The sequence below is a fragment of the Pristis pectinata genome, chromosome 6, assembly GCF_009764475.1.
Source record: "Pristis pectinata isolate sPriPec2 chromosome 6, sPriPec2.1.pri, whole genome shotgun sequence".
In the NCBI taxonomy this organism is placed as follows: domain Eukaryota; kingdom Metazoa; phylum Chordata; class Chondrichthyes; order Rhinopristiformes; family Pristidae; genus Pristis; species Pristis pectinata.
In genome coordinates this window covers 2,416,680-2,438,087 of record NC_067410.1, presented here as the reverse complement: position 1 = coordinate 2,438,087, position 21,408 = coordinate 2,416,680, and the positions used below count along the sequence as shown (strand labels likewise).

General features: G+C 50.0%; 1 long non-coding RNA gene across 1 annotated transcript; it reads right to left on the bottom strand.

The window, feature by feature from the left end:
* Positions 1-148: 148 nt before the first annotated feature.
* Positions 149-9,352, bottom strand: LOC127571253 (uncharacterized). The gene is made up of 3 exons (XR_007956463.1): positions 9,292-9,352; positions 7,201-7,277; positions 149-160 (listed from the first exon to the last, which is right to left on the bottom strand). It is a non-coding gene; the product is annotated as an uncharacterized LOC127571253 (long non-coding RNA).
* Between the last annotated feature and the right edge of the window lie 12,056 nt (positions 9,353-21,408).

Genomic DNA, 21,408 nt, shown 5'->3' with positions numbered 1-21,408 from the left:
CGCTGTCGTTGAGGTCGGGCAGTGGGTTTGCGTTGAGGATCAGCGTTGCGCGTTCCTGCTGTTTCTGAGCATCCCTGCGCATTCCATTTACCACAGGGTGCGGCCGTTTATTAGCCCAGGGGTGCGCCCCCCTCCCTCGCCTCTCCTCCCGCACCGTGGTCTTGAACAGAAGCACAGACATCCATTTCATAGAACATAGAACAGTCCAGCACAGTACTGGCCCTTCAGCCCACCATGTTGTGCCGACCTATATAACCCTTATCCCCACTCAATCTATCCCCCTCTCCACTTCACCTCCCAGAACCCTCTACTTTTCTTTCATCCATGTGCCTATCTGATAGTCTCTTAAATGACCCTGTCGTATCGGCCCCTAACACCACCCCTGTGTATAAAAACCTGCCTCTGACATCTCCCCTGAACTTTCCTCCATGCACCTTAAATGGGTGACCTCTAGTATTGGCCATTGCTCCCTGGGGTATAGATGCTGGCTGTCCACTCTGCCTATGCCTCTTGTAATCTTATACACCTCTATCAAATCTCCTCTCATCCTCCATCGCTCCAAAGAGAAAAGCCCTAACTCACTCAGCCTCTCCTCATAAGACATGCTCTCCCACCCAGGCAGCCTCCTGGTAAATCTCTTCTGCACCCTCTCCAAAGCTTCCACATCCTTCCTATGATGCGGTGACCAGAACTGAACACAATATTCCATGTGTGGTCTAACCAGAGTATTATAAAGCTGCAACATTACCTCTCGGCTCTTGAACTCAATCCCCCGTCTAATGCAGGCCAGCACACCATACACCTTCTTAACTATCCTATCCACTTGTGAGGCAACTTTGAGGGATCCATGTACTTGGACCCCAAGCTCTCTCTGTTCCTCCACACTGCTAAGAATCCTGCATTAACCATGTACTCTGCCTTTAAGTTTGTTCTTCCAAAGTGTATCACTTCACACTTCTCCGGACTGAACTCCATCTGTCACTTCTCTGCCCAGCTCTGCATCCTGTCTAAATCCCGTTGCAACCTACGACAACCTTTTTCACCATCTACTACACCACCAGCCTTCGTGTCATCTATAAACGTCCCAACCCTCCTTCCACTTCCTCATCCAAATCATTTATAAAAATCACAAAGAGCAGGGGTCCCAGAACAGATCCCTGAGGAACACCACTAGTCACTGATCTCCAGGTCAAATACTCCCCTTCTACAACTACCCTCTGTCTTTTGTGAGCAAGCCAATTTTGAACCCACACAGCTAATTTCCCACTGATCCCATACCTCATGACTTTCTGAATGAGCCAACCATGGGGAACCTTGTCAAACGCCTTGCTAAAATCCATATACACCACATCCACTGCACTATCTTCATCAATTTGTCTTGTCACTTCCTCAAAAAACTCTTTTATGTTCGTGAAGCACGACCTGCCCTTCACAAAGCCATGTTGACTGTCCATAATAATACTGCGCTTCTCCAAATGGTCATAAATCCTGTCCCCAAGAATCCTCTCCAATAGTTTGCCCACCACGGATGTAAGACTCACTGGTCTATAATTCCCAGGATTATCCTTTTACCTTTCTTGAGCAATGGAACAACATTTACCATCCTCCAATCCTCCGGTACCACTCCTGAGGCCAGGAAGGACTCAAAGATCATTGTTAACACTCCAGCAATCTCTTCCTTTGCTTCCCATAGTAACCTGGGGTATATCCTGTTTGACCCCAGGGACTTATCTATCCTAATGCTTTTTAGTAGCTCCAACACTGCTTCTTTCTTACCCTCAACATGCTCCAACACATTTGCCTGTTCTACACTAACCTCACATTCGTCTAAGCCCCTTTCTGGTGAACACTGAAGCAAAATATTCATTAAGGACCTCCCCAACCTCCTCCGCCTCCAGACACATTTTCCCCCCTTATCCCTGAGCGGTCCTACCCTCACCCTAGTCATCCTCGTGTTCCTCACATACGTGTAGAATGCCTTAGGATTTTCCTTAACCCTACTTGCCAAGGCCTTCTCATGTCCCCTTCTAGTTCTCCTAAGTCCCTTCTTAAGCTCCTTCCTGGCTACCTGATAACTCTCAAGAGCCCTATTTGATTTCTGCATCCTAAACCTTAAATACATTTCCTTCTTCCTCTTGACTAAACCTTTCACCTCCCCTGTTAACTATGGTTCCTTCACCCTCTAATACCCTTTCCTCGTCTCAGCAGGACAAACTTATCTAGAACCCCATGTATGTGATTCCTAAACAACCTCCACATTTCTGCGGTGCATTTACCAGAGAACATCTGTTCCCCGTTTTATGCTCCCAAATTCTTGCCTAATACCATCGTAATTTGCCCTCCCCCAATTAACCACTTTCCCATAATGTCTGCTCCTATTTTTGTCCACGGCTATGCTAAAGGTCAGGGAGCTGTGATCACTAACCCTGAAATGCTCGCTCACTGAGAGGTCTTTCACCTGACCAGGTTCATTGCCTAATACCAGATCCAGCATGGCCTCTCCTCTAGTTGGCCTGTCTACATACTGTGTCAGGAATCTTTCCTGTACACACCTAACAAATTCTGCCCCATCTAAACCTTTTGCACTAAGGAGGTATTAGGGAAGTTGAAGTCACCCATGTCAACAACCCTGTTATTTTTGCACCTTTCCAAAATCTGCATCCCGATCTGTTCCTCAGTGTCCCGGTTGCTGTTGGGGGCTTATAGAATAGAATACTCCCAACAGAGTGATCGCTCCCTTCCTGTTTCTGACTTCCACCCACACTGACTCAGTAGACAATCCTTCTGTGATGTCCTCCCTTCCTACAGCTGTGATGTTACCTCCGATTAGCAATACCACCCCACCCCTTCTACCACCTTCCCTATCCCTTTTGAAACATCTAAACCCTGGAACCTCAAGCAGCCATTCCTGCCCTTGCGACAGCTAAGTCTCTGTAATGGCCACAACATCGTAATTCCACATACTGATCTGTGCTCTGAGTTCACCACCCATATTCTTAACACTTCTCACATTAAGGTCAACACATTTCAACCCATCTAACTGACTGCATTTATGCCCCGTCCCCTGCCTATCCTTCCTCACCTTCTCTGTACACATCGCATCTACTTCTACACTGACTGATCCATCCTCTAATCTGACACTCTGTTTCCCATCCCCTGCCAACCCAGTTTAAACCCTCCCCAACAGCTCCAGCAAACCTGCCTGCAAGGACGTTGGCCCCTCTCCGGTTCAGGTGTAACCCGTTCCTTTTGTACAGGTCATACTTACCCCAGAAGAGATCCCAATGATCCACAACTCTGAACCCCTGCCCCCTGCCCCAAATCTTTAGCCACTCATTTGTCTGCCGTACCTTCCTATTCTTTCCCTCCCTGACATGTGGCACAGGGAGCAATCTGGAGATTACCACCCTTGAGGTCCTATTAGCTTCCTTCCTAACTCCCAATACTCACTCTTCAGGACCTCATCCCTTGTCTTACCCATGTCGTTGGCGCCAATGTGCACCACGACTTCTGGCTCCTCCCCCTCTCCCCAAAGAATGCTGTGCACTCGATCCGAGACGTCTCTGACCCTGTCATCTGGGAAGCAACGTACCATCCGAGAGTCTTGTTCTTGTCCACAGAATTTCCTGTCTGTCCCCCTAACCAACGAATCCCCTATCAATATCGCAATCCTCTCCCCCCACCCCACCCCGTCCCTTCGGAGACAAAGACCCAGACTCTGTGCCAGAGACCTGGCCTGCTGTGGCTCTCCACCGGTGATTCATCCCCTCCAACAGCATCCAAAATGATATACCTGTTATCAAGGGAAACAGTCACCGGGGTGTCCTGTACCGACTGTCTGTTCCCTTTCCCTCCCCTAACGGTCACCCAACTACCTACATCCCGGACCTGAGATGTAACTGCCTCCTGGTAACTCCTGCCTATCGTCTCCTGAGCTTCCTGAATGATCCGGAGTTCATCCAGCTGCAGCTCCAGCTCCCTAACGCGGTCTGTAAGGAGCTGCAGCTGGACGCATTTCCTGCAGGTGTGGTCCTCAGGGACACTGGAGGTCTCCCTGACTTCCCACATCCTACAGGAGGAGCAGACCCCTGCCCCGACTGCCATTCCCACTGTTCAGAAAAACACAAATAACAGAGAAAGAAGGAGAACCTACCAGAAGCCTCCGCTCACCTACTACACCTCTTCACGCCGAAGCCTCTTTATCCAAAGCCTCAGCTCCCCACTCCAACACTGTCCACTCCCACAATGGCCGCTCCATCTGACCCTGATTTCTTTTTATTGGCAGCTGCTGCCTAATTATCCAATTAGCTAATCAATAGGCCCATCAACTCACCACAGCAACAAGAACAACAACGGGCCTACCTTTCCAAACTGCTTCCTGCTCTCGTTCTCCATTGCACCTTCTACGGGTGAGGGGATCCCAGGGGAAATGAAGCCTTATCACCGGTGTAGGTCAGCCTACAGCCTGGGAACAGCAGAACTCTGTCCCAGTCTACATTGTTAGGAGTTTGAGGAGATTCGGTACGTCACCAAAGACTCTTACAAATTTCTACAGATGTACGTTGGAGCATTCTGACTGGTTGCATCACCGCCTGGTATGGAGGCTCCAATACACAGGATCGCAAGAGGCTGCAGAGGGTTGTAGACTCAGCCGGCTCCATCACGGGCACAACCCTCCCCACCATCGAGGACATCTTCAAGAGGCGGTGCCTCAAGAACGCGGCATCCATCACTAAGGGCCCACACCACCCGGGACATGCCCTCTTCTCGTTACTACCATTGGGGAGGAGGTACAGGAGCCTGAAGACCCACACTCAACAATTCAGGGACAGCTTCTTCCCCTCCACCATCAGATTTCTGAACGGTCCATGAACCCATGAACACTACCTCATTATTCCTTCTTTTATGCACTATTTATTTTTTAACTTACTTATAGTAACTTTATGTCTTGCACTGTGCTGCTGCCGCAAAACAACACATTTCACGACATATGTCAGTGATAATAAACCTGATTCTGATCCTGAACTCCTTCATCCAGGAACATCACCGGGTGTGTGAACAGGTTGATAGCTTCAGAGCTTTTACCTACAGATTCCTTAATGCTAATTCTGTGAAAGGGATTGGAGAATAATAGAACTTCCTTAAAATTATCTTCTGAATTTAAAAATGTTCTGGGAGCTCGATCGTATGTGAAGGTGTCCGTAAGTCAGGAATCCGTAACCTGGGGACGGTCTGTAATTTCAGTGCAAGAACCCAGTGCAGTTCTGGGGGAGTGCTGCAGGGTCAGAGGTGCTGTCTTTTAATTGAGGTACCTGCTGAAGTGGATGTTAAAGATCCCGCGGCCACTACTTCAAAGCAGAGCAGAAGAGATCTGCCCAATATCCTGGGGCCAACCCGGGCTGTTATTGCTCAGTACTGAGTTGGCTGTGCGCAGATTGGCTCCTGTGTTCCTCTCAGTCTATCGCCGGCTGTAAACAGACTGTCTATTCTGAGCTCTCTCATGGGAAGAGATACCAGGGCAGAGGGAACGATCCAAGGAAGTTCTCAAAGCCTCCTCGAAGAATACAACGTCCCCACTGACTCAGAATCAGGCTTCAGACTCAGAATCAGGTTTAGTATCACTGACATATGTAGTGAAATGTGTTGTTTTGTGGCAGCAGCACAGTGCAAGACATAAAGACATAAAAATGACTATAAATTACAAAATAAATAAATAGTGCAAAAGAGGAATAATGAGATAGTGTTCATGGGTTCATGGACCGTTCAGAAATCTGATGGCGGAGGGGAAGAAGCTGTTCCTGAATGGTTGAGTGTGGGTCTTCAGGCTCCTGTACCTCCTCCCCGATGGTAGTAACGAGAAGAGGGCATGTCCCGGGTGGTGAGGATCCTTAGTGATGGATGCCGCCTTCTTGAGGTACCATCTCTTGAAGATGTCCTCGATGGTGGGGAGGATTGTGCCCGTGATGGAGCTGGCTGTGCATGGAGCCTCCATACCAGGTGGTGATGCAACCAGTCAGAATGCTCTGCACTGTACATCTGTAGAAATTTGCAAGAGCCTTTGGTGATATGCCGAATCTCCTCAAACTCCTAATAAATTAGAGCCGCTGGCATGCATTGTTCGTGATTGCATCAATGTGCTGGGCCCAGGATAGATCCTCTGAGATGTTGACACCCAGGAACTTGACTCTGCTCATCCTTTCCACTGCTCTCTCCTTGGACACCACAGAGACTCCTGGGAATCTCTGGCCCACAGCCACTCGTGGTGGACAAGGAGCACTTGGGATGGGATTGACAACCTCAAGTCCATGCCTCAGGAGCTCACGGAGCAGAAGGAGGGCACCAACTGCCCCCTCAGCCCCTCCTGCCCCATCTGTGGAAGGCTTTGCAGTTCCAACACTGGTCTCAACAGCCACCTCAGCACCCACAGAACTGGAGTAGAAGAAAATCACCCTCCATCCCCAGGGACTGCTAGAGGGAAAGAAGAGATACAAGGATGGTCAATGTCTGCGGGACGGTGGGAATGGTGTTGGTAGTTGGTTTGTTATTGTCACGTGTACCGAGATAGAGTGAAAAGATTTTGGTCTTGTGTACTGTCCAGACAGGTCATTACATACGTAAGTACATTGAGGGAGTACAAAAGGAGAATAGAATGCAGAACATAGTGTTACAGTTACAGAGAAAGTGCAGTGCAGGTGGACAAATAAAGTGCAAGAGCCACGACGAGGTATATTGGGAGATCGAGAGTTCATCTTTATCATATGAGAGGTCCGTTTAATAGTCTTATAACAGCAGGATAGAAGCTGTCCTTGAGCCTGGTGGTACGTGCTTTCAGGCTTTTGTATCTTCTGCCCGATGGAAGGGGGGAAGAAGAGAAAGTGTCCGGGGTGGGTGGGGTCTTTGATTATGTTGGCTGCTTTACCGAGGCAGTGAGAAGTGTAGACCAAGGAAGGGAGGCTGGTTTCTGTGACGCGCTGGGCTGTGTCCACAGCTCTCTGCAGTTTCTTGCGGTCCTGGGCAGAGCAGTTGCCGTACCAAGCCGTGATGCATCTGGATGAATGCATCGGTAAAAATTGGTGAGGGTCATCGGGGACATGCCGAATTTACATGGAATGGTGGGATTCCCGGAATGTGCATTGGGATCCATGGGACACATGGGGTTTTCCCCTTCCTTGAGCACTCACCCTTCCATTATTATTTTACCTGCAAAAGGACCTGAGGGCCTCTGCTTCTGGAACCTTCTCTCACAAATCGCCACAACTGTTCGGCTGTCACCTGGCCTGCACAAGTAAAGTCATAGAGTAATGGATGTGTAGAACAGAGAAACAGGCCCTTCAGCCCACCGTATCTATGCCGACCATCATGCCTATCGATACTAATCCCACTTAATTCCCTCCCTCTGTGCCCGGCTCATTCCGGTACCTGTCCAGGTGCCTCTGAAATGTTGTTACTGTTCGTTTCTCCACCTCCCCCTCCGGCAGCTCGTTCCAGACACCAACTACCCTTGGTGTGAAAGACCCTTTAAATCTCCCTCTCACCTTAAATGTATACCCTCTAGGTTTAGCCACCCCTGCCCTGGGAAGCAGACTCTGGCCATCTCGCCTATAGCTCTCATGATTTTATAAACCTCTATCATTTGTCACCTGTCAGCCTCCTTCACTCCAGGGAGAACAGTCCCAACCTATCTAATCTCTCCCCATGACTCACACCCTCCAGTCCCGGCAATATCCTTGTGAATCTTTTCCGCCCCCTCTCCAGCTTAGTTACATCTCTCCTGTAATGGGGCGTCTTGTACAGCTGGAACATGATGTCCCAACTTGTGTACTCAGTGCCTTGGCCATGTTACAGATCTTCTTCACCACCTGTCTACCTGTGTTTCCATTTTTGGGGAAGACGTACCTGTAGCACAAGGTCTCTCTGTTCAACAACACTCCTCAGGGCCCTGGAGACTTGAGGGGAGGCTGACTTATCCCGTGGACTGGCCTGGGGAAAAGGGCTCTCTCGACTGCAAATACTGAGCTTCTGTTCCTGGCTGGGGATAGAAGGGACCTCCAGCTGACCAAAATCATCAAACAAGTCCCTGTACTGCCAACAGCACCTCTCAAACCCACCACCTCTGTGACCAGGAGGGACAAGATGTCAAATCAAAGAAATCAAAGCTGGGTTTATCGTCATCTGCACAAGTCCATGTGTGCAGGTGCAGTGAAAAACTTACCTGCAGCAGCATCACAGGCACAGAACATCAGATAAGCAGCAATCACAAGAAAATCATAGATTAAACATAAATTATACACAATTTTTACAAGAAAGAACAGAATTAGAACAAAAAAAAACAAAGTCTATTTAGTGCAAAGTGATCAGTGGTCCCAGTGTTGCTGTACTGAGGCAGTAATTGGGGTTGTGCCGGTTGGTTCAAGAACCGAATGGTTGAAGGGAAGGAGCTGTTCCTGAACCTGGTGGTGTGGGACTTCGGGCTTCTGTACCTCCTGCCTGATGGGAGCTGTGAGAAGATGGCATGGCCCGGATGGTGGGGAGCTTTGATGACAGATGTTGCCTTCTTGAGGCAGCGCCTCCTGTAGATACTCCCGATGGTGGGGAGGGATGTGCCCGTGGTGTATTGGGCTGAGTCTCTCTGCAGCTTCTTACATTCCTGTGCACTTGAATTGTCGTACCAAACCGTGATGTAGCAGGTGCAGGGGAAAGTCTGAAAGCACGTACCACCAGGCTCAAGGACAGCTTCAATCCCGCTGTTATAAGACTATTGAACAGTTCCCTCGTACGATAAGATGGACTCTTGACCTCACCATCTACCTCATTATGGTCTTGCACCTTATTGTCTGCCTGCACTGCACTTTCACTGTAACTGTAACACTTTATTCTGCATTCTGTTATTGTTTTCCCTTGTACTACCTCAATGCACTGAGTAATGAAATGATCTGTATGGATGGCATGCAGAACAAAGTTTTTCACTGGACCTCGGTACATGTGACAATAATAAACCAATTTACCAATCTAATTTACAAATTTCCCCTCCGAGTCCCACACCACCCTGACTTGGAAATACCTCACTGTTCCTTCATTGGCACTGGTTGTAAACCCTGGAACTCCCTCCCCACCAGCTCTATGGGAGCACTTTCACCAGAAGGACTACAGTGGTTCGAGAAAGCAGCTCACCCCCACCTTCTCAAAGGGGGGAGGGTAAGAGATGGGCGATAAATGCTGGCCTCATGAACGATGCCCACATCCCAAAGAAATTCACATTAATTCGACGCTTGTGATACAAATCACACTCACCTCCCATTCCCTCCAGAAGCTGCTGAACCAAGGGGTTAGGCTGACAGCGCACGAGATGAGGTTGGAGGAAGTTCTCAGCCTCTTGGGGCCCAAGGAGCCTTGAGGGGGAAAATAGAACATCAGGGACTGACGGGATCATTCGTCACGCATGACAGCGGCAAGTCCTCTTTCTCTAGGCAGGGGAAGGCTGAGTGACTGATAGACATCTTTAAGATCTGGAAAGGGATTCTTTGGGAAGATACGGAGATGTTTCCACCTGGAGGAAATCAAATCCAGAGGTTTGTAAATATCAGATGGACAAACTAATTCTGCAGGGGGTTCAGGAGAAACCCCTGGAGTACCTAAAGTTAGGGAGGTAGAGAGGGGTAATATAGAACCGGGGTAATTTAGAACCGATGCCATAGGGAGCTGTCTGCAGAGACAGATGTAAGGGGGAAGCTGGATGGACAGCCAAGGGAGAGAGGGCTGGAGGAAGGGAGGATAGTTAAAAAATCAGAGGTTGCTGAAAACACTCAGCAGGTCAGTCAGCTTCCGTGGAAAGAGAAGTGGGGTTAACATATCAGGTTGATGAGCTTCCGAACAGAAATGGGAAGAAATAAGCTTTAAGATGAAGAGAAAAGTTGGGGAGGGGAAGAGAGAGCCAGTGTCGGGGTGGAGGACCGGAGAGAGGGAAGGACACGCGGGGCGATGGTGTCTGCAGACTCAGACAAAAGAACGGTTGAGAATAGAAGCATGATCAGTTATCTCATAGGAATGCACACAGTTCTGACGGGTCTTGACAGGGAATTGACGTTTCTTCTGGTTGGGAGTCTAGAACCAGCGATTACAGATTCAGAACAACCGTTCAGCTATTTAGATAAGATAAGATTTCTTTATTAGCCACATGTACATCTAAACACACAGTGAAATGCATCTTTTGCATAGAGCGTTCTGGGGGCAGGTGGTGAAGCTTTGGAAGATCCCACCCCAAGGAGGTGTGGAGACAGGGATACGAGGTACATTCAAGGCAGAGACTGATAGTGGTACTGAGGTAAAAGGCCAGTGAAAGGACCGAACAAGCATGATGGGCTGAATGGCCCACTCCTGCTTCTGTTTCTGATGTACTTACGTGGGACAAACAGCTCCCATTTTGCATAAGGCACAAACAGCTGTGATAACGGGGAAATAACCTGCTCTGGGGTAATTGGTTAAGGGATAAATGTTCTCCAGGGTACTGTGGAGAATCCCTTGACGTCCTGCAAAGACGTTGGGCTAGATCGTTCACAGCAACCAGGGGGAGCAGACGTGGCCTTGGGAACACAACGCAATAGGGTCATCAGCGCCTGGAAGCTGGAGACTTGCCTGTAGAGCTGCTGCTTGTACTCAGGCTCACTGCCAAGGTCCAATGGTAGGCCAGGTTCCTCTGCTGAGGGCTCCCATTGGTCAGGTTCTTCTGCCAAGGGCTCCCATTGGTCAGGTTCTTCTGCTGAAGGCCCTGATTGGTCAGGTTCTTCTGCTGGTGGTTCACAGTGTGAGGCCTGGCCCACAGCTTCCTCTGGAGAATGGCTGCCCTCACAAGGCATGCTGATGTCCATCGTCATCCAAGATGCCTGGGCGAGCTTCCAGCTGGCGATGGCAAGACAGCACTGTAACGCATCCCTGTAATAAATTCCTGTAACATCCCTGTAATACACTCTTGTAATACATTCTTGTGACATCACTGTAATAGACCCCTATCCTGTAGGACGTTTACAGTAAATGGTAGAGTATGAAGGGATGCTGATGAACAGAGAGACCTTGGGATACAAGTCCATAGCTCCCTGAAATATGGGGTGGTGAAGAAGGTGTACGACATGCTTGCCTTCATCACTGGGGGCACAGAATATAAAAGCTGGGACGTTATGTTGCAACTTTACCAAACACTTTGTGCGTTGTGTGCAGTTCTGGTCACCACTCGATAGGAAGGATGTGGATGCTCAGGAGAGGGTGCAGAGGAGTTCACCAGGACGTTGCCTGGATGGGAGGACTTTAGTTATGGGGAGAGATTGGACTGGCTGGGAGTGTTTTCCCTGGAGCGACGGAGGCTGAGGGGTGACCTCAGGGAGCTGTGTCAAATTATAAGAGGCACAGATAGGGGAGAGAGAGCCTTTTGTCCATGGAAGGGGTATCAAAAATGGGTTTAAGGTGAGGGGAAGCAGTTTTAAAGGGGATCTGAGGGGGTAGATGTTTTACCCAGAGAGCGGGTGATACCTGGAACTCGCTGCCAGAGGAGGGGGTGGAATCAGATACAGACACTGCGTTTAAGAGGCATTTAGACAGACACATGTAGGCAGGGTGTGGAGGGATACGGTCCTGATCTGGGCAAATGGGATTAGTGTAAATGGACAAAAAGTCAGCATGGACGTGATGGGCCGAAGGGCCTGTTTCTGTGCTGTACGAATTTAATCCCGTAACACCGATTGTAACACATCCCAATAACACCCCTGTAACCCACGTCTGTAATATACCCCTGTAATCAGCCCTGTAACGTGTTAACATGCCCCTGTAATATACCCCTGTAATCAGCCCTGTAATCACCCCTGTAACACGCTAACATGCCCCTGTAATATACCCCTGTAACACGTTAACAGGCCCCTGTAATATACCCCTGTAATCAGCCGTAACATGTTAATATACCTCGTAATATACCCCTGTAATCAGCCCTGTAACACGTTAACATACCCCTGTAATATACCCCTGTAATCACCCCTGTTAACATACCCTTGTAACATACCCCTGTAATCAGCCCTGTAACATGTTAACATACCCCTGTAATCAACCCCTGTAACATGTTAACATACCCTTGTAATATACCCCTGTAATCAACCCTGTAACATGTTACCCTTGTAATATACCCCTGTAATCAGCCCTGTAACACGTTAACATACCCCTGTAATCAACCCTATAACATGTTAGCATACCCCTGTAATATACCCCTGTAATCACACCTGTAACACATTAACATACCCCTGTAATATACCCCTGTAATCACCCTGTAACACGTTGACAGCCAGACAGAGCAGGTCACAGACAAGATTTGGCTCTGAAATGCAATGCGAACATGGGACAGTGGACAAGAGGTTGGGTGGGAGAGGGAGGTTTGTGAAGTGTCTAAGGTCAGGGAGGTAGAGAGGGGGCTGGGCCATTGATTCCACCTTTGGAGAAGAACGGGGAGGTTCTGCCCCATTTCCTGCAGCAAGTACCCAGCCCTCAACCAAGGTCAGAAGGATGGGACTGAGCCCTCATTCACACGCATCTCCTCCGGCCTGGTCTCCTGATCACTGGTCACGATCTACCTTGTTGTGACCTTGCACCTTATTGCACTGCACTTTCTCTGTAGCTGTGACACTTTACTCTGTACTGTTATTGTTTTTACCTGTACTACCTCAATGCACTCTGTACTAACTCAGTGTAACTGCACTGTGTAATGAATTGACCTGTACGATCGGTGTGCAGGACAAGTTTTTCACTGGACCTCGGTACAAGTGACAATAATAAACCAATACCAGTACTGCACTTGGTTCTCGAGGTGTGGCCCCTGCCCAGCATAGACTGGGCGATCGCTTTGCCAAGTACCTGCACTCTGTCCGCAACGGCTGTCTTCAGCTTCTGGTTCCTGTCACTTTGGCTCCCCTCCCCACACCCACACCGACCCGTCCGTCCTCTGCCTCCCCCACTGCCAGGGCGAGGCCCAGCGCTAACCAGAGGAACAACATTTCATATTCCACAGACAAGAGACACTGCCGATGCTGGAATCCGGAGCAACGACCAAGGTGCTGGAGGGAGGTCCTGATGGTATTGGTATTGGTTTTGGTTTATTATTGTCACTTGTACCGAGGTGCAGTGAAAAACTTGTCTTGCATACCGATCGTACAGGTCAATTCATTACACAGTGCAGTTACATTGAGTTAGTACAGAGTGCATTGAGGTAGTACAGGTAAAAACAGTAACAGTACAGAGCAAAGTGTCTCAGCTACAGAGAAAGTTCAGTGCAATAAGTTGCGAGGTCACAACAAGGTAGATCGTGAGGTTAGAGTCCATCTCATTGTTTAAGGAAACCGTTCAATCGTCTTATCACAGTGGGGTAGAAGCTGTCCTTGAGTCTGGTGGTACGTGCCCTCAGGCTCCTGTATCTTCTACCCGATGGAAGAGGAGAGGAGAGAGAATGACCTGGGTGGGTGATTATGCTGGGCTGCTTCACCAAGACAATGAGAGTCCAAGGAGGGAATGCAGGGTTTTGACCCGAAATGTCAACAATTCCTTTCCCCCCCACAGATGCTGCTCGACCCGCTGAGATCCTCCAGCACATTGTTGGAGGAATTCAGTGGGCTGGCAGCATCTATGGAGGGAAATGGACAGTTGATGCTTCAGGTCCAGATGAAGGGTCTCAACTCGAAACGTCGACGGTCTATTTCCTTCCACAGATGCTGCCTGACCTGCTGAGTTCCTCCAGCACTTTGTGCGTGGATCTCATATTCCACTTGGGGAGCCTACAACCCAATAGTTCATACCATTGTAAGCCATTCATACACATATTAGAAACAAGAGGGTAGCTAGGGAAAGAGTAGGGATCAAACGGGAAGCCTCTGTGTGGAGCTAGCAGATATGTGTGGTGTCCTGAATGAATACTTCACATCAGTATTCACAGGGAGAAGGATGGGGGGGGGGGGTGGGGGTGAGGGTGGAGAGTTTGGGGGTTGTACACTGATAGTCTGGAATGTGTGTGTATCAGGAAGTGGAAGGGCAGGCACGGTAGTGCAGCGGTTAGTGTAACGCTATTACAGCACCAGCGACCCGGGTTCAATTCCTGCCGCTGTCTGTAAGGAGTTTGTACGCTCTCCCCGTGTCTGCGTGGGTTTCCTCCGGGTGCTCCGGTTTCCTCCCACATTCCAAAGACGTACGGGTTAGGAAGTTGTGGGCATCCTATGTTGGCGCCGGAAGTGTGGTGACACTTGCGGGCTGCCCCCAGAACACGACGAAAAAGATGCATTTCACTGTGTGTTTCGATGTCCATGTGACTAATAAAGAAATCTTATCTTATCAAAAAGTGTCAGATATTGATGCACATTAATGCAGACAAATAGCCAGGGCCTGATGAAATCTATCCCAGGGTGTTACGGGAGTCAAGGGAGGAGATCGCTGAGGCTCTAACAGAGACTCTTGCATCATCTTTAGCCACAGGTGAGGTACCGTTAGACTTGTTGGTGGTTAATGTTGTTCCCATATTCAGGAAGGGCGGCAGGGTTATGCCAGCAAACTACAGGCTGGTGAGCCTTGGGTCAGTAGTCAGGAAACTATAGGAAAAAAATTCCTTAGGGATAGGACTTATGATCACTTGGAAAGGCAGGAATTAGTGGGAGTCAGTATGGGTTTGTGCGTGGGAGATCCTGTCTTACAAATCTGACTTTTTTGAAGCGGTAACAGAGAACTGATGAAGGCACGGTGGTAGACGTGGTTAATGGGACAAGGCTTTTGACTGGGCCCTGCATGGAAGGCAGGTCCAGAAAATTGGAGGACATGGGGTTCAAGGTGTTTGCCAACCTGGGTCCAAAGTTGGCTTGGTGACAGGAGGCAGAGGGTGGGCGCTTTACTGACTGGAGGTCTGTGACCGGGGATGTGCTGCAGGGATCTTTGTTGGTTGTCATATTTATAAATGACTTGGAATGAGAATGTCTGTGTCTGATAAGTTTGCTGATGACACAAAAATTGGTGGATTAGTAGGTAGCAAAGGTTGTGAAAGGATAGGGGGAGACATAGATCAGCTGCAAAGTTGGGCAGGGTGGTGGCAGATGGAGTTTAATCCAGACCAGTGTGTGAGGTAATGCATTTTGGGTTACCTAACACTGGCCGGACCAGAACCCCTGCACTGTCTCCCTGTGTCTGTGGACATGTGGGTACATTACCTCCCTCTGCGACTGGATCCTTGACTTCCTGACCAACAGACCGCAATCAGTGAGGATAGGCAGCAACACCTCCAGCACGATTATCCTTAACACTGGTGCCCCACAAGGCTGCGTCCTCAGCCCTCTACTCTACTTCCTACACACTCACGACTGCTCTACGTTTGAGGTGACGCCACTGTAGTGGGCCAAATCTCAAATAACGATGTCGGAGTACAGGAAGGAGATAGAGAGCCTAGTGACATGGTGTCAGGACAACAACCTTTCCCTCAATATCAGCAAAACAAAAGAGCTGGTCATTGACATCAGGAAAGGGGGCGGTGTACACTCTCCTGTCGACATCGACAGTGCTGAGGTTCAGAGGGGTGAGAGCCTCAAGTTCCTAGGAGTGAACATCATCAACAGCCTGTCCTGGTCCAACCACATGGATGCCACAGCCAAGAAAGCTCACCAGCGCCTCTACTTCCTAAGGAGGCTAAAGAAATTCAGCATGTCCCCTTTGAGCCTCACCAATTTTTATAGATGCACCATAGAAAGCATCCTATCTGGATGCATCCCGGCTTGGTATGCCATCTACTCTGCCCGTGACTGCAAGAAACTGCAGAGAGTTGTGGACACAGCCCAGCACATCACGGACACCAGCCTCCCCTCCATGGACTCTGTCTACATTTCTCACTGCCTTGGTAAAGCAGCCGACATAATCAAAGACCCCACCCACCCCGGACATTCTCTCTTCTCCCCCCTCCCATCGTGCATAAGATACAAAAGCCTGAAAGCACGTACCACCAGGCTCAAGGACAGCTTCTATCCTGCTGTTATAAGACTATTGAACGGTCCCTTAGTACGATAAGATGGACTCTTGACCTCACAATCTACCTCGTTATGACCTTGCACCTTATTGTCTACCTGCACTGCACTTTCTGCATTCTGTTATTGTTTTCCCTTGTACTGCCTCAATGCACTGATGTGATGAAATGATCTGTATGGACGGCATGCAGAACAAAATTTTTCACTGGACCTCGGTACAGGTGACAATAATAAACCAATTTACCAATTATTCCTTAAAGGATTCACATTTTGATTTTCACATTTGTGTTTGACTATATCCACAATAACAATCAACTTTATGAAAGAAATATTTTAGTATTTATATTAATTAAATTTATTGAATATATTTTAATCAAACTTTAATCTCTCTCTCTCTCTCTCCCTCCCTCCCTCTCTCTCTCTCTCTCTCCTATGTACAAGTGTCAGGTGTGTCTGTACCTGGCAGTGAGGGAAGGAACGTCCTCCTGAGTGGTGGTCTCCATGACAACCTCAGGCTGGGATGGTTCAAGGAGCGACTGGATGAGTGAACCACAACCAATCCGAGGAAAGCTGGCAGGAAAAGGCGAGCAAAACATTCCTTACCTGGGGGGACGGTGGGGAAGGGAGAGTCAGCGAGCGACTCCTGAGCATGTGCACAAGGCTGGGGATTGATGGGTGAAACACTCGTTGTTTGGTCTTCAGGGCTGGTGCGGACTCTCCCACACACGCTAGGCTGTCGAAGCGATGCTTTCTGCACAGGGGCACGTTTGGAGGAGTTGGGCTGAGATCTGACACCTTGGCTACGATGGGCCCGGTGAGGTGCCTGGTCTCTGTCTACACCAGTGCCTTGTCCTCAGTGCTCTGTGTGTCAGGCTTCGCCCAGACCAGACAGTAACACCAGCTCCTCTTCCCTGTAAGCCGGTCGGGTTTTAGAACAACCTCCATTTTCTTCAGTTATTGAATGTAATTTCAGAAGTTTTACCCACGACATTTAAAAGGCACTTGGACAGATACGTGGGAAGGAAAGGTTTAGAGGGATATGGGCCAAACGCAGGGAAATGGGACTGGCTTAGATGGGAATCTTGGTCAGTATGGACCAGTTGGGCCAAAGGGCCTGTTTCTGTGCTGTGTGACTCTATGACCAAGTTTTAGTTACTTATTCACGGGATCTTGTCACCACTGACAAGCCCAGCATTTATTGCCCATCCCTACCTGCCCCTGGAGACGGTGGGGGTGAGCTGCCTCTGAAACCGCTGCAGTCCTTCTAGTGACGGTGCTCCCACAGTGCTGGTGGGGAGGGAGTTCTGGGATTTAGAACCAGTGACAGTGAAGGAACGGCAGGATATTTCCAAGTCAGGGTGGGGTGTGACTGGGAGGGGAAGCTGCAGGTGGTGGTGTTCCCCTGCACCTTGTCCTTCTGGGTGGGAGGGGTGGCGGGTTTGGGAGGTGCTGTCGGAGTAGCCTGGGTGAGTAACCCCAGTGCGTTGTGTAGACAGTGCACACTGCAGCCGCTGTGCGCCGGTGCTGGAGGGACGGGGTGTTTGGGGGGTGGGTGGGGTGCTGATCGAGCGGGCTGCTCTGTCCTGGGTGGTGTTGAGTTTCTCGAGAGTTGTTGGATCCACACTCACCCAGTGCGGAGGGGGTCCCAGCACACAATGTGCCTGTCGAGGGTGGAAAGGCCTCGGGGCATCAGCAGGTGAGTTCCCTGCAAACATCAGCTCCATTGCTTCCAGAGCCCCGTTTCTGGACAGAATGTTTTGTCTCTCTCAGCTCTCCAGGGGCAGCCTTCCTTCATCACCACACGTGGTTATTGAACCCCTCACCTCCCGCCACAGACTGGAACCAAGCCCTACGTCTGAGACCCTGCCTTGGTTAATGGCCTTCAGGCTGCTCTTGTCACCGAGAAGAGACTAACCAGTCACCAAGCCCAGTGCTGGTTGTGGACTCCGCTGTGCGATTGGCTGTAGCTCCCACAGACTGTGTGTCTCCACCCCCTTACCCATGAACTTTACCCCATCCCTGACCACCAGTCACTTTACCTCATCATTGTCCACGGGGGCCTCGCTACCCAACGCCTCAACAGGGCTGTCAACAGGAGCTGGCGGTCACCCTAAACTCCATTTGGCCTTAATTGCGAAGGGGCTGGAATTGAAGAATAGGAAGGTGCTGTTCCAGTTGTACAGGGTGTTGCTGAGGCCACACCTGGAGGACTGGGAACAGTTTTGGTCCCCTTACCTAAGAAGGGATCTAGTAACATCAGAAGCAGTCCAAAGGGGATTCACCAGGCTAATTCCTGGGATGAGAGGGCTGTGCTGTCAAGAGAAGTTGGACTGTTTGGGTCTGTATTCCTTGGAGTTCAGAAGAAATGAGGGGAGACCTGATTCAAACATACAAGATCCTAAAGGGGTTTGACAGGGCAGATGTTGGGATGTTTCCAGCAGGGGCAGGGTCATGAACAAGGGGACATTGCCACAAAATTAGGGGCCGGTCATTTACAACTGAGGTGTGTAGAAATGTCTTCTCTCAGAGGATGGTGAATCTCCAGAATTCTCTGTCCTGAGGGTGGAGATAGATAAATATTTGGAAGATCAAGGAATTGAGGATTAGGGAGGCATAGGGTCATCCAGCACAGAAATAGGCCCTTCAGCCCAACTTGTCTACCTGAGCCAGTCCCATTTGCCTGTGTTTGGCCAATATCCCTCCAAACCTTTCCTGTCCATGTACCTGTCCATGTGTCTTTATGGTTATGGGGAACTGGCACAGAGGAGGGGTTGAGGCCAGTGTAGATTAGCTACGATAGGACTGAATGGAGGGATGGACCGGAGGGGCCGAGTGGTCTTTTCTTGTGCTGGAGTTTCGTGAGGACTGTCTCCCTGAACCGGAAGGATGGGGGTTTAACTGTGCCCCGGGGTGCTGAAAGACAGTCACTGAGGGGTGCTGCACGGTCAAAGAGATGCCTCGTGGTTGGGATGTTGAATGAGGCTCCTGCCACTGGGGTGAGGGATGATACCTACCTCAACCAACACAAGATGGCCCGTACATTATCCTCACTGCTGTCGGTGGGATCCTGCTGTGTACAAACTGGCTTCCAAGCTCCTTATGTCGTGGCAGTGACTCAATATCAAAAGCTTGAGGGGGCAGGGATGTCTGCAGCTGGTGAGAGGTGCTCTCGAAAGGCGGGTGATCCTTTCTTTGGTCACCCGTCGCAGTACCAACCTTTGCCCGGGTAAAGCCCACCCTGGTGGGGGCTGGTAGAGGGGCAGGCATTGTTCAGGATGAGATTTCCATGATACTGCTGCTGTATTCCAGACCTGGGCAGTGAAACCACCTTGGAACAGGAATCTCTCCCATCTTCCTTCCCAACTCTTCGTCCCATTGGCCGGTCCCCAGACCCGTCATAGTTCCAACGGTGTTCCCGTTGGGACAGCAGGTTCCCAACAGGTGACAGGACCCTAAATCCCACCCCCAGATGATGGCCCTCCATTGGTTCAACCCACAAGCCCAGCGGACTCCCAATTCACAAAGTAAAGCTCTTGCCCTGGCGGGAGAAGGTTGTTCGGGTACCTCTGTGGCAGGATCCTCTGGCTGTTCCTTGTTCTCCACTCTCTCCCCTGTCGTTTGACTAACTCTTTGTTTTTCAACTCCCTTCTCCTCCCTCTCCTCTGCCATGGCAACCACACTATCCTATCCTTGGATTCAAAGTAATGATTAATTAAATCAAGGAAGTGCTGGAAGCTCTTTGTTCACCAGTAATGCGCCATCCGAGATCCACAGAAACAGAGGAAAGGGCAGCAGGGGTAGGCCATTCGGCCCTTCAAGCCTGCTCTGCTGTTCAGTACCATCATGGTGGATCTCTCCAAATACAGCTTTCTCTCCCTTGCACCTTATTGTCTACCTGCACTGCACTTTCTCTGTAACTGTGACACTTTATTCTGCATTCTGTTTTCCTTTTGTACTACCTCGATGTACTTATGTAGGGAATGATCTGTCTGGATGGCACGCACACAAAAGCTTTTCACTGCATCTCGGTACGTGTGACACTAATAAACCAATTACCAACATCTTCCTGTAACCACTGAGTGCCAGATTACTCCAGTAACTGGTCTGGACAGCTGTTGTAACCCATAGCCAATGACGTGACTCTGTACTTAACAAGGTAACAGCTTAAAGGGACAGTCCTCCTCTACCAATGCTGACACAGGATTGCCCCAATCAGTGTCCAGAGAGGGGTTCAGCATTTGGGACCTGGGCAAATGTTTCTCAAGAGTTGATAGTTGCTGCCCCGCTGGGCTAAATCCCCCTCTATCCTGGGTCTGTGACCCTCAGGAACCCCCTCTGTGACCGTCAGCTGCTCTCCTCAGCTGAGTGAGACCTGATCTCCACCACCCCACTCCTTCCCTCTCCCACAGCCAAGCCCTTTTCCTTTAAATTACAAAAGTAACTTTATTTCGAGTAACTACAAATACCACATCAAACTACAACAACCTACAGCAACCAAACTTCAAGCCACAATATTACCAACGCAACGACCCTGTGGTGCCCAACGGTCCCAGAACACCCCCATGGTGCCTGTGGACACAGTGTGTTCCTTCTCCAGGGACACATGGGCACGGACGTAACCCGGGAAGAGGGGCAGGCAGTCGGCTGGGGCAGAGCCCTTGGCTGCACGCCTCCATGACTCATGAGTGGCCAGTTTGGCGCAGGCACAGCAAAGACCCCCCCTCCTGGCCCGCCCCCCTCCATGCCAGGTGACCAATGATTAGAAGAACGGGGCTAAAGTGCAGCTGGAAGGCAAGGGGCTGCCCCTTCAAGAAGGAAAATAGGGGGTGCAACCTAACAGACCAAGCCCTGGGGGAGGGGGAGGAGGGGAGGGGGGTGGATCTGTGCGGTTCAACCCTCTCTGACAGAGAGGTGCACAGGATAGATTCACAGAGCGGGGTACAGCACAGACATAGGCCCTTTGGCCCAGCACGTCCATGCTGACCTTTTTGCCCACCTAATCCCCAGAGAATGGGGGGGGGGGGGGGGGGCCCACACTGTCTTAAAGGGACCACGGACTGGTTGCATCACCGCCTGGTATAGAGGCTCCAATGCAAGGATCACAAGAGGCTGCAGAGGGTTGTAGACTCAGCCAGCTCCATCATGGGCACAACCCTCCCCGCCATCGAGGACATCTTCAAGAGGCGGCGCCTCAAGAAGGCGGCATCCCTCACTGAGGACCCTCACCACCCGGGACATGCCCTCTTCTCGTTACTACCATCAGGGAGGAGGTACAGGAGCCTGAAGACCCACACTCAATGATTCAGGAACAGCTTCTTCCCCTCCACCATCAGATTTCTGAACGGCCCATGAGCCCATGAACACCACCTCATTATTCCTCTCCTTTTTTGCA